The following is a 10784-nucleotide window of genomic DNA, read 5'->3' as shown; positions in this document are numbered from 1 at the left end:
AAAAAAAAAAGATCGCTGACTAAAACATCAGACACTAGCCACATTATGCTATTGAGCTTGAAATATGTCTAGTCTGAATTGCAATGTACCATAATTATAAAATAAAGTGTGTATTTCAAAGTTCTAGCACCCCAAAAAAGGGAAATTTTAGAAATTTCTAATATTTGTATTGATTATGCTCAAAATAAATGCAGTTTGGGTATATTAAACTATATTACCAAATCTAATAACTGCCATTTTATCTTCTTAGTGTGGCTATTAGAAAGTTTAAAATTACATATGTGGCCCTCATTATGTTTGTAGTGGACAGTCTTGAGATGGAGAATAATATTGAATTAAGATTTATGTTTACATTTTCTTTCTTTGTCACATTTATTTTCAAAAATAGTGTTGATTTTCTAATAATCCAGTGAACAAGGATGACCATAAATAAGACAAATGATCATTATGATAGATAGTTACAAATATCTATTTTTCCATAATTGTTATATCTATTGTTTCTCCTCAGAATGGGGCTTATATTTCTGGCTTCAATGGGATCTATCTGTCATTCGGACTGCACTGGTTTATAAGAGAAAACTTAAAACATTATCTGTTTCGTACTTAGTATTCTATACCAATAAAGTGTTGATTCTGTTAAGTAATTCATTATCAACAGAAATTGAGGACATATCCACACAAACTATACTCCTTATGGTGAAAATACTAAAATAAATAAGCATTTATTTTGAATATCATCTGTTTAACTTAAAGGATATTTTAAGATAAATAAATTATATTCAGGGTATATATACACTTTCTTATAAAAGTTATAAGAAAAATACAAAAAAACAAGACAATGAGAAGTCTTCTGAATATGAGTATATACGATTTATTTATGTAAAAGCACTTATAAATTGTTTCTACTAGGTGTTATGGTTTTTCTTCTGGTACAATGTATTGTGAACAACTTTAATAGCATTATGGACAGATGGTAAATATAGAGAAAATGGAGTCAGGTCTAAGAAATATTTTGAAAATCTAACTGAGTTTCAGATTATCGCTTCTAATATATAAATGAAGTTTCATAACAGCAATAGCAATCATAAATGATAAACATATAGCCCATATTTTGTAGACACATGTAAGAACAAAAATGATATGTTCTTTCATAAACAACTAACAATTTTTCATTTATATGCCATCAAGCTATAAAACACTATTTTTTAATGCTTAAATATTATTACAGACTATTGAAAACAGCATTTCCTATAATTTATGTTGGTGTCTAGTCATATAAATTTTGTTTCTTCTCATATATGTTACTTTTGTTGCCATTTTATAAATGATTTTATAAATGTGTATTTTATTATAGAACCTGATGACTACTGCAGGATTTTAATATTTAAATTTTTAAAATAATCCTGTTGCAAAAGATATCATATTATAGGAGTAAATACATTACTAAATAATTTCAATCTGTCTCTATGTTGCAATTAGAAATTCAATGACTTGTAGAAGAACAGAATGTTGACATTGGATTATGTGAAAAATATGGGTAATTAGTATGAGAATAATTTCAAGGCAGCCTATTATTAAAGCATTTGACTCTGATACTCTTATTGCAATTCTACCAATTATTCAAACTAATTTCATATAAAAATTGAATGCATTATGTGGTATGTCATATGAAGAATATGGAGACTCTTCAGTCACCCTTGCAAATTGGATTATCCAGGATATTAGACAGTTATTACCATTACAGAAAAAAAAAGAAAGCATTAATAAAAGGCAACACAACTATAAATTTTAGTTTGATATTATTTTTCATATAGACACTTGGTGTCCAATGGAAATATAATGTGAGCCATAAATAAGAACCACAGATGTAGTTTTAAATTTTCTAATAGCCACATTAAAAAGAGTTAAAAGAAACCCATGAAGTTAATTTTCATAATATATTTTATTTATTTCAGTATATCTAAATATTATAATTTTAACATACCATCAATATAAAATATTTAGATATATGGCATTCTTTTTTCATACTAATTCTTTAAAAACTGGTGTGTATTTTAATTTTAAAACATATCTTAGTTTGAAATAGCTGTATTTCAAATGCTTAAGCATCATGTGATTAATGTCTTGAACAGCAGTTTTACCTTTAACGTAGCTCGGTGAATAAGTATCTATTGTTCACAATATAAATGTTCCCATTGTGCTCTATCATACAAATTCACTCTAGATTTTCCCTTTGTAACCCAGCAGAGGTCTGGGAAAATATTCTTTTACACAACCAATCTTGATAAAAATCTCAGGAATATTTTCTTCTAGTTTGTTGACTTTTAACCAGCAGCAAGCAGATAATACCAGGAAATGCACTGGACACTAGAAGTATAAATATGAATAAAGGATTTTTTTACTGGGATGCCTGAGTCCCTCAGTGGTTGAGCATCTGCCTTTGGCTCAGGTTGTGATCCTGGGGTCCCGGGATTGAGTCCTGCATAAGGCTCCCAGCAGGGAGCCTGCTTCTCCCTCTGCCTGCGTCTCCGCCTCTCTGTGTCTCTCATGAATAAATAAATAAAATCTTTTAAAAAGGGTACTTTTTTATTATCAGCTGAGATAGGTCATAAAGGAAAATGTCCAAAGCATGAAGAAAAGTACTGTGGTGTTAAATACAAAATGGAAAGTAAATAAAAAGCTGAAGAAAATGATTTTGGTAGAGGTGAAGACATAGATCAGGTAATTTCTTATGAGGAATATCTTTGAAATGGTCCTCCAGAGGTTAAAAAGTGGAATAACCTTGATCTAACTCTGTGTTCTCACTGAATTCTGAAAACACTGTACTGATTATACCTGGGCAAAGTTATTTAACATTGAATATAGGACCAAGTTAATCTGCAACTTCAAGTACGTTCTCAATGATATCAGGAAATCCACCTATGTTTCTACAATCAGCACTCGAGTCTCCACACTCTCAATCCTTCAAGTGTCTGAAACCGCAAACTCATCCATACACCATTCACAAAGAACATCATTTCCATCGGAGACAACAAAGAAGCCATAAGACAAGACTTATGTCACTGAAATCTGCAAATATTCCTCATGTACACACCTATTTTATTTTCTTCCACTCTTTTACTTTTGAAAACATGTCCCCTTTCCTGCCCAAGTCTTAGCTCTGCAACTTTGCTATTCTGGATCATTTAGCCTCTGAGTTTTTCTAAGATCTTGTTCTATCAATTGTATCTTTTTTTTATCCAAGCTTTTCTCTGTAGCTTCTTTTTTCCCTTTTCTTTCTTGACTCCACATACATTTAATCATGTTCACATTTTTCACATCTTAAAAACAAATGAATACAAAATTTTTACTTTGTTCCTAAATCCTTTCTGGCATCCAACACTCTTTAACGTTCAATTTTAATTTTTTTTTAATTTTTTAAAAAATATTTAATTTATTTATTTGAGAGAGAGAGAATGAGCAGGGAAGAGGGGCAGAGGGAGAGTGAGAAGCAGACTCTTCGCTGAGCAGGGACCTGGATTGGGGACTCAATCCCAGGACTTTGGGATTATAACCTGAGCCAAGGCAGACATTTAACCAACTAAGCCACTTAGGTACTCCTACTGTTCAATATTTTAAAAGGCATATACATCGTTATTACCTTCAGTTTCCACTCCCCTGAGACCCTTCATTTATTGACAGGCTCTTTTCTCCCTTATTATACCATATACAAGCTTTTTGCTGAGGTTGTGAATTACTACTAGTTCCCTATACTTAATTAGGACCTTTCACTATCTTCATCATTTCCTTCTCTCCTGAAAACTTTGCTTCTCTGGCTTTCCCCTGCACCTATAATTTTGATCATTACTGTTCTCAGTCCCTTCTGCTGGTTCACTCTCCTCTTTACATCTCAAACGCATAGCTACAGTCCATACCCTATAAAGATCTCTCTTCGAATTTCCTGTCAACTAAATTTTATTTTCCCCGAATTACATGTGCTCCCAGATTCTTGATTTTACTTTGTAGAGTCACAGTTTAGCCAGTTATTCAAAAGCAGAAAACCATTTTTTAACTTTGACTTTTCACTCTCCATCTTGATCCGTGCTCCTCACCTTTCATTGCTAGCTGATTAGTAATGCATGCTTTTCCTTCTGCCTTTCAAATATTTAGCATTATTATTTAGTTCATTTTATTTACAATGTCACTTTTCTGGTTTAGGTGGATAGAATCAGATTAATAACTTTAAAAAGTTATGAAATGGGAAATTCATTGAAGGAGTCCATGTTTTAGGTACGTTTGGCTTCTATTAAGATAACCCAAGTGAGAATGTGATATCCTCCTACATTTCATTTTCCAGAAATAATATCACACAGCCATCCCTAGCTGAAGGATCATTAAGGAAAAGGGGGCAGTTACTTTGAATACATCAACCAATAAAAACTTAATGCCAGTTTGCATTTGTGTGCCTGTGTATGTATTTGTGTTTGTAACTGTAAAAAGTCTGGTTAAGCGATAATCACACTGTTAAGTGATAATCTCACTGTTATATGTTTTATATATGTTCAAACAATACCAAACTGTAGAAAGAAAAATTTTAATCTCCTCATGTTTTATCCTCAAAGATTGAGAATAAGTGGTGCAAAAATTTTATCTGGTTGATAGATAAACAGATACATAGATAATAGAGTGATAGGAGAGAGACAGAGACACACATAGAGATTATCAGTATCTATTTTAGTAAAGATAAATTGTATCTACTTTTATAGTTCTTTTTCTAATTGAATTTTTGACGACTTTCTCCTGTTTCAAAAGGCTGTAAACCTCACTCATGATCTCCTTTACCCTATTGTTTATCAACATTCTTAAAAATATCAAATAGTGATGACTATAATAATTAATGCAATCATTGTAATATATTTTTAAGTATCTCCTGTTCCTATATGCGCTGCAGTTTATACATCACTCCTAATTTTTAGTATAAAATTCCATTTCTATATATTCAAAATATATAGAACAGAAAAATGTACCAATTGAGTTATACACATTAAAATTATATATCAAGTAAATGGGCATTGTCATATTTTTAGAATTTTCAAAAGGAGAAATAAAAGATAGTAAACAAAGTACGAATTATAAGAATTCTTCCTCTAGTGCAAAGACTTTCTTAAGTTCAAAATTAATGTGGTGGTATTAAAAATGTTATAATTAAATCTACTTTGAAATATCCATCTATACATAATGAATCTGGGGATCTCAAAAGTATCAAGCAAAAGATTATTTTAAGATGAAAAAGTCAAGGGGACAGTATTTGGAATTAGATTATAACTAAATTCTTCATCAAGACTCATCTAGCGTTAAAAACAATTTTTCTCAGCTGCTGGAAAATTAGTTAAAAATATGCTCCCAGTCTGATTATTACACAAATAACAAATTTATATGCAAGGATCAAAATAAAGTCATATAACATTGTTTCATTTAAACATTTGATGATTAATTGAATATTCTTCACTTACATGGTATATAGATTTTGTATATTTTGCTGTTAATAATTTATATGAGAATTATAATGCCTGTTAAAGTTCATCTTTCCTAGTTATACTTCCATTTTGTGTTCTATGATGTGTTTTTTTATTTTTATTTTTTTCTATGATATGTTTACATGTTATTTCCAAAACATCTCAATATTTAGTAAATGTTAAACTATCAAATAACACACTAATATTAATATTGATAATTACATATTGGCATTATGTTCTGGCAACACAATAATTAAATAATGACAATCAAATTGCAAAACGGAAAAGACAAAAAAAGCAAAGAAGGGAAAAGAGATTAAATATTATTTTATATTTTATATCATTTTACAATTTACCAAATATGTAAAAATAATTTTCTTGGTAATCCCCTCAAAATAAAATTTTCAATATCCAATCCATCTTAGCAACCCTCTGGAAGCATTATGCATTAACCACCATATCACTGCAAATAACATTTGTTAAAAGACCTCAAGACCTGACTTTGCCTGGTCAGATCGACATTTCTTTTCCTTCCAACTCTCATTTTCTCTCTAATTCATATGTTTTCCTACAATATTCTTATATCTAGTTCTCTACATGTATCTGGAATCAGAATAATAAACATGTTTTGCTTCATTTGCCTCTATATTGATGAACAACTATGTTAATAAATTGCATGGAGAAAAAAGGAAGCAGTGATGATCAATGAATGCTGTTATCAATCCAGCCAACTGTTAGGAAGTCCAAATGGACAACAGTGAACTCCCCAACAATGGGTCACAAAAGTGTCAAGTGGAATTCTCGAAGTAGACTCACTATTTTTCTAACTAATTAGTGATAGACTCCAAAGGAATACCTACTGTAAGTACCAAACACAGGTTCTGGAGCTAAAAGTACTTCACTATCAAAAAGACACAGAGTTGGAGGTAAGTAGATGACAGGGAAAGAGGGAGGGAGGGACAGGAGAAAAAGAGAAGAAGGAGAAAATGAAATGATGAAAAGGAGAATTAAAACCTTTCTAGAGGTCTCACTGAGAGATGAGGAAGGAGAGAAAACAATTATTTTCACAAGGATACATTGGGAGAGCAAAAGGCAAACTATTAGTGAAGGAACTAGGTATGTTGTTTTCATATTAAAGGAATAGGAATCACAGACTGAGAAGAAGAGTACTTTGAATTATCACGAAAAATAAGGCAAGGGGGAAAAGGAAACATTTATTCAAGCTATCTTATGTATGAAAGGACATGGGAGAAATAATATCAATTTACCATATTGTTCCAAAAATAATAAGACTGAGGGGTACCTGGTTGGCTCAGTCCAAAGAACATGTGGGAGGTGGGAAGCGGGAACAATGAAGTGTCCACTCTGCCTCCACAACATGCTGTAGTTGCAGTCAAAGACGTGTAAGTCTCCTGACGCCCAAACTTCAAAGTGAAGTACCCCACAGCATACTGTGCCTCCTGTGTGTTCCCCAGTCCTGGTATCCCAGGCTGTCTAGCACCCACTTGGTATTCTTACAAAAGTGAGCCTTTGCCACTTCTGGAATGTCTCTGGGTTTCCTGCTGGTTGCCAGGTCCAGCTTGGCCACAGAGGAAGCAGGGACCAGGGTCAGTAGCAGCACTGGTAGTGGAGGGAACAGTGCTTTAGGTCCACCAGCCACTGTCTGGGGCCCAGCTCCTGGCTGCAGTGAGGACTCCTTCAGCCTTGGCTTTGCTGGGCACCAGGCTGCCATCTGGCTCCCACCTGGCTTGGCCCTGGCCCATGTGAGGCCCTCCAGGCTGTTGCTGGCAGTCCTAGGTTGTTTCTGCCAGTACGGCTTTGTGCACACATGGCCCCTCACTTGCACAGGGCTCCACATTCGGAATTTTGCAATATAGTTCTGTAAATGTGTCTTCTCTTCCTCGTGATTTTCTTAATAAACATATTCTTTTTTTCTAGCTTACTTCAGTGCAAGAACACATAATATATATCAAGTAAATATATAATCAATTTATAATAAATATATAATACATATAAAGAAAAAATATACGTGTTAACTGATTTTATGCTATCAGTAAGGCTTCTGGTGGATAATAAGCTATTACTGGATATGTTTTTGGGGGGTCAAAAGTTATATGTGGATTTTTCACTACACAGAGGATGGCATTCCTAACACCAGCCCCCATGTTGTTCAAAGGTCAACTGTAATTAACGTAAGAAAAAAAAAAAACAGTAACAACCAAAAAAGTTCAAATATTTAAGAATACCCAAACAAAAATTTCTGGTTCCAGCAACCTGTTAATAGACAGCTGGAAATTCATCCTACTGCCAATATCTAGAAATGACACATACAATTTTAAGATTTCTTTAAAAATCATAGCTTCAAATAAATCAATTTATATTAAAAAGACTTGGTGCCAGGAATACAGAACAAAAACCAGTTCAGCTAGCACGTAGTTGAGGGGATCTGCTGGCTACTCTGGGTCAGAGGACCAGACCAGTAACCAAAGGTCAGTGCTAGTAATACCTAAACAGGGGAAGGACAGGAGATTGAGCCTATGAGAGATGTGAGTTGAGTTTAGACCTTCCTATACATAGCAGGAAGCCTCAATGGGCCCCATCATTAGTAGAAGGGTAAATTAGGCAAAACAAAGTACTATCTATAAGCAAAGGAAGATCACAAAGTCTTTCACCACCTGGATTCTAAATTGAAAACAAACAAAGAAACCTTCCTAGGTAATTGGTAGCCATGAGCTATACTACACATGGTTTTGAAGTTGGAATTCATGCTCTACTTCTGGTACAGAATGCCCAAGATGAGAAACTATCATAAAAATCAGTCCCTGAATACCGATACTCCCGGTGTACTAAGAAAAGCAAATGCAAAGCACTCTTCAGAGGCCAAGTTTTCCCCTAGAATCCGTCCATAAACTCTTCAGGTAAAATTGCTCATGCTGTGATGTTAAAATTCACAGGAGCAATACTTACTTGGCAAAGGAGATACCATGATAACAAAGGTGGTTTTCCCAAGGCCAGGCTTATCCATTACACTCCAGATGTGCTGACCCCTGCAATTTCCCCAAATGTGGGAAATCAACTGCATAATTTGTGGTAATGGGGGAGTGCATTGGTATTTTCCCCTGAAATTAAAAAAAAAAAATGCACATGAGCAAAAATCTAGCATTCCCAACAAAGGGTCAATTTAGATTCTTAAGGCTTTCAAAAAAAAAAAAAAAAGTTGCAGAGTATAAAAATATCATGTAAAATAGTTAAATTAGAATATGAACTTTCTAAATCTCCCAGAGAGTAATTAAAGAATGTTTTATGACTTGGAATTTGATGAAATAAAAAATCATTTTTTTTAATTGAAGAAGTTTTAATGTTTGATTTGGAACACAAAGGATTCAAAGCCAAAACTCACAAGATGTGTCCTATTTAACTGAAACCCAGAATTGATCCTCATTCTCTGCAGTTCTAATTCAGCTTGCTCTCTGCCCCAGGCCCCTTGCACATTTCCCCCAGGGAAATGAAATTGGTACCACATCTGCAGTCTGGGCTGTCCTTCCCTGAAACGGATGTGATGCCTTCAAGACAGTGAAAGTTGAACTAGTTCTTTGGTTAAGTCTTCCATGTCTTCTTTTTTTAGAAAAAGAAAATCCAAAAACTTAACAAAATCTGCAAGACTATCACAAACTGGTATCACATTCACAATTTTTAGAAACACAGTAAACCCATAGCTTTTAGAGAAGTTATCTCTGGCCAACTTGGCATTGTATTTGGGTTTACCAAATATCAGGATAGAAGTAGACTTATATAGTAAATCTCTCTCCTTGGAAGGAATGTGGTTGGAGAAAATCTTGGTTTTAGTTTTGCTAGCATAAGTGTCCATCCTTTTTATTCTTTTTGTCTTTCTTGCCTGGATTCTGAATCTATTTAAATGCCACCATCTGCCTTCTCCTTTTACTTCTGGACTGCTTACGGCTTCTGGAGAAAATCACAAAACAGTATCAATAGCTGCTTCATTTTCGTGTTTCCAACCTCTAGTGACTTACTCTAGCTCCATCTGCCAAACTTTTATTCACTTCTCATATTCTTTTTTCATGGCCCTCAGAACATTAATCCATATGTTTTCTCTATATTTGAGCTTAAGATTTCATACTGTAACATTTTGTAAATTGCCTGACTTTGTATTTTATAAGAAATTATACAAACAAAACAGGGAAAAAAATAAAATGTCTGGGAATAAATTCATATATTTGCATTTTCTTTGTGAAAAAGTTTTCAAGTGGCATGGATTTGCCCTTAAGACCAATTTCTTTAAATAACATAAAAGTTGCTAAGAAATTAGAGATGATAAATGTAGCTGGCGTATGTCACTACATTCATATTAATAAATTAAAAATTAATAAATATGGAGTTATGGAAATGATATCAAGATTGGAAAGATAAACATCCAAAAACATTCTTATAAATTGAATTAAACAGATATGAGGTTTCACTTATACTAATCTGTACCTTAACCCTATTTTGTACTTTTATCAATGATACTTAACCAGGCATTGCTATTTTAGCTAAACAATTTTAGTTTATCTCTGTATTGTTTTCTTCTCCTTTATAGGAGTCCTTTACTCTCTATCTGTTCTCCAGAAGATGCACACACACACACGCATGCACATGCACACACATACACAACACATTTTTTTGCTTTATGATGTCTATTTACTGAAGAACAGGGCAATAATAAGGAAGTCAACCTTAATACATGAAAGCCCGCTCTGCTCTTACCAGTTGGTTCAGACACTGTGAATCTCTGTCATACTCTAGATTTTAAAACTACCAGGATCAATATCCATAACACCCCTGTGGAACCAAGTGTATCCATCTGTAAAGTGAGCTTGCAAAGAACCAGCAACAACTTCCAGATAATAAATCTGTCCATTCAGCAACCGTCTCAGGGAAGAAAAGACAGTAACTTCTATTATTCTATCTATAATATATTCTATCTATAATTCTATCTATTATTATATCTATAATATAACTTCTATTATTCTATCTATCTATATAAAGAAAGAAACTAGAAGGATATCTGAATGAATGACTCTATCTCTGATGTCAGCTACAGAGGGAAAAACTAAAACTTAATCAAAGGGTACCTCTTGCTAATATTTCCCTCTTGTTCAGAAACCCATACAAACCCTACGTATTTTGCTGGGCTCTTTCTACTATAAACAATTCCCTAATCCTCTCTATATATTTTTGCACTTACAGGAAACAAAAAGGAGGTGAAGAAACGTTTATTGCCCTCTTGAT

General features: G+C 33.4%; 1 non-coding gene across 1 annotated transcript; it reads left to right on the top strand.

The window, feature by feature from the left end:
* The first annotated feature begins 8454 nt into the window (after nucleotides 1-8454).
* Nucleotides 8455-8617, top strand: LOC112654907 (U1 spliceosomal RNA). Its single transcript, XR_003133458.1, has one exon. It is a non-coding gene; the product is annotated as a U1 spliceosomal RNA (small nuclear RNA).
* Nucleotides 8618-10784: the final 2167 nt, after the last annotated feature.

This window comes from Canis lupus, chromosome 15, assembly GCF_003254725.2.
Source record: "Canis lupus dingo isolate Sandy chromosome 15, ASM325472v2, whole genome shotgun sequence".
Lineage (NCBI taxonomy): Eukaryota > Metazoa > Chordata > Mammalia > Carnivora > Canidae > Canis > Canis lupus.
This window is presented reverse-complemented; position numbering and strand designations above follow the sequence as displayed.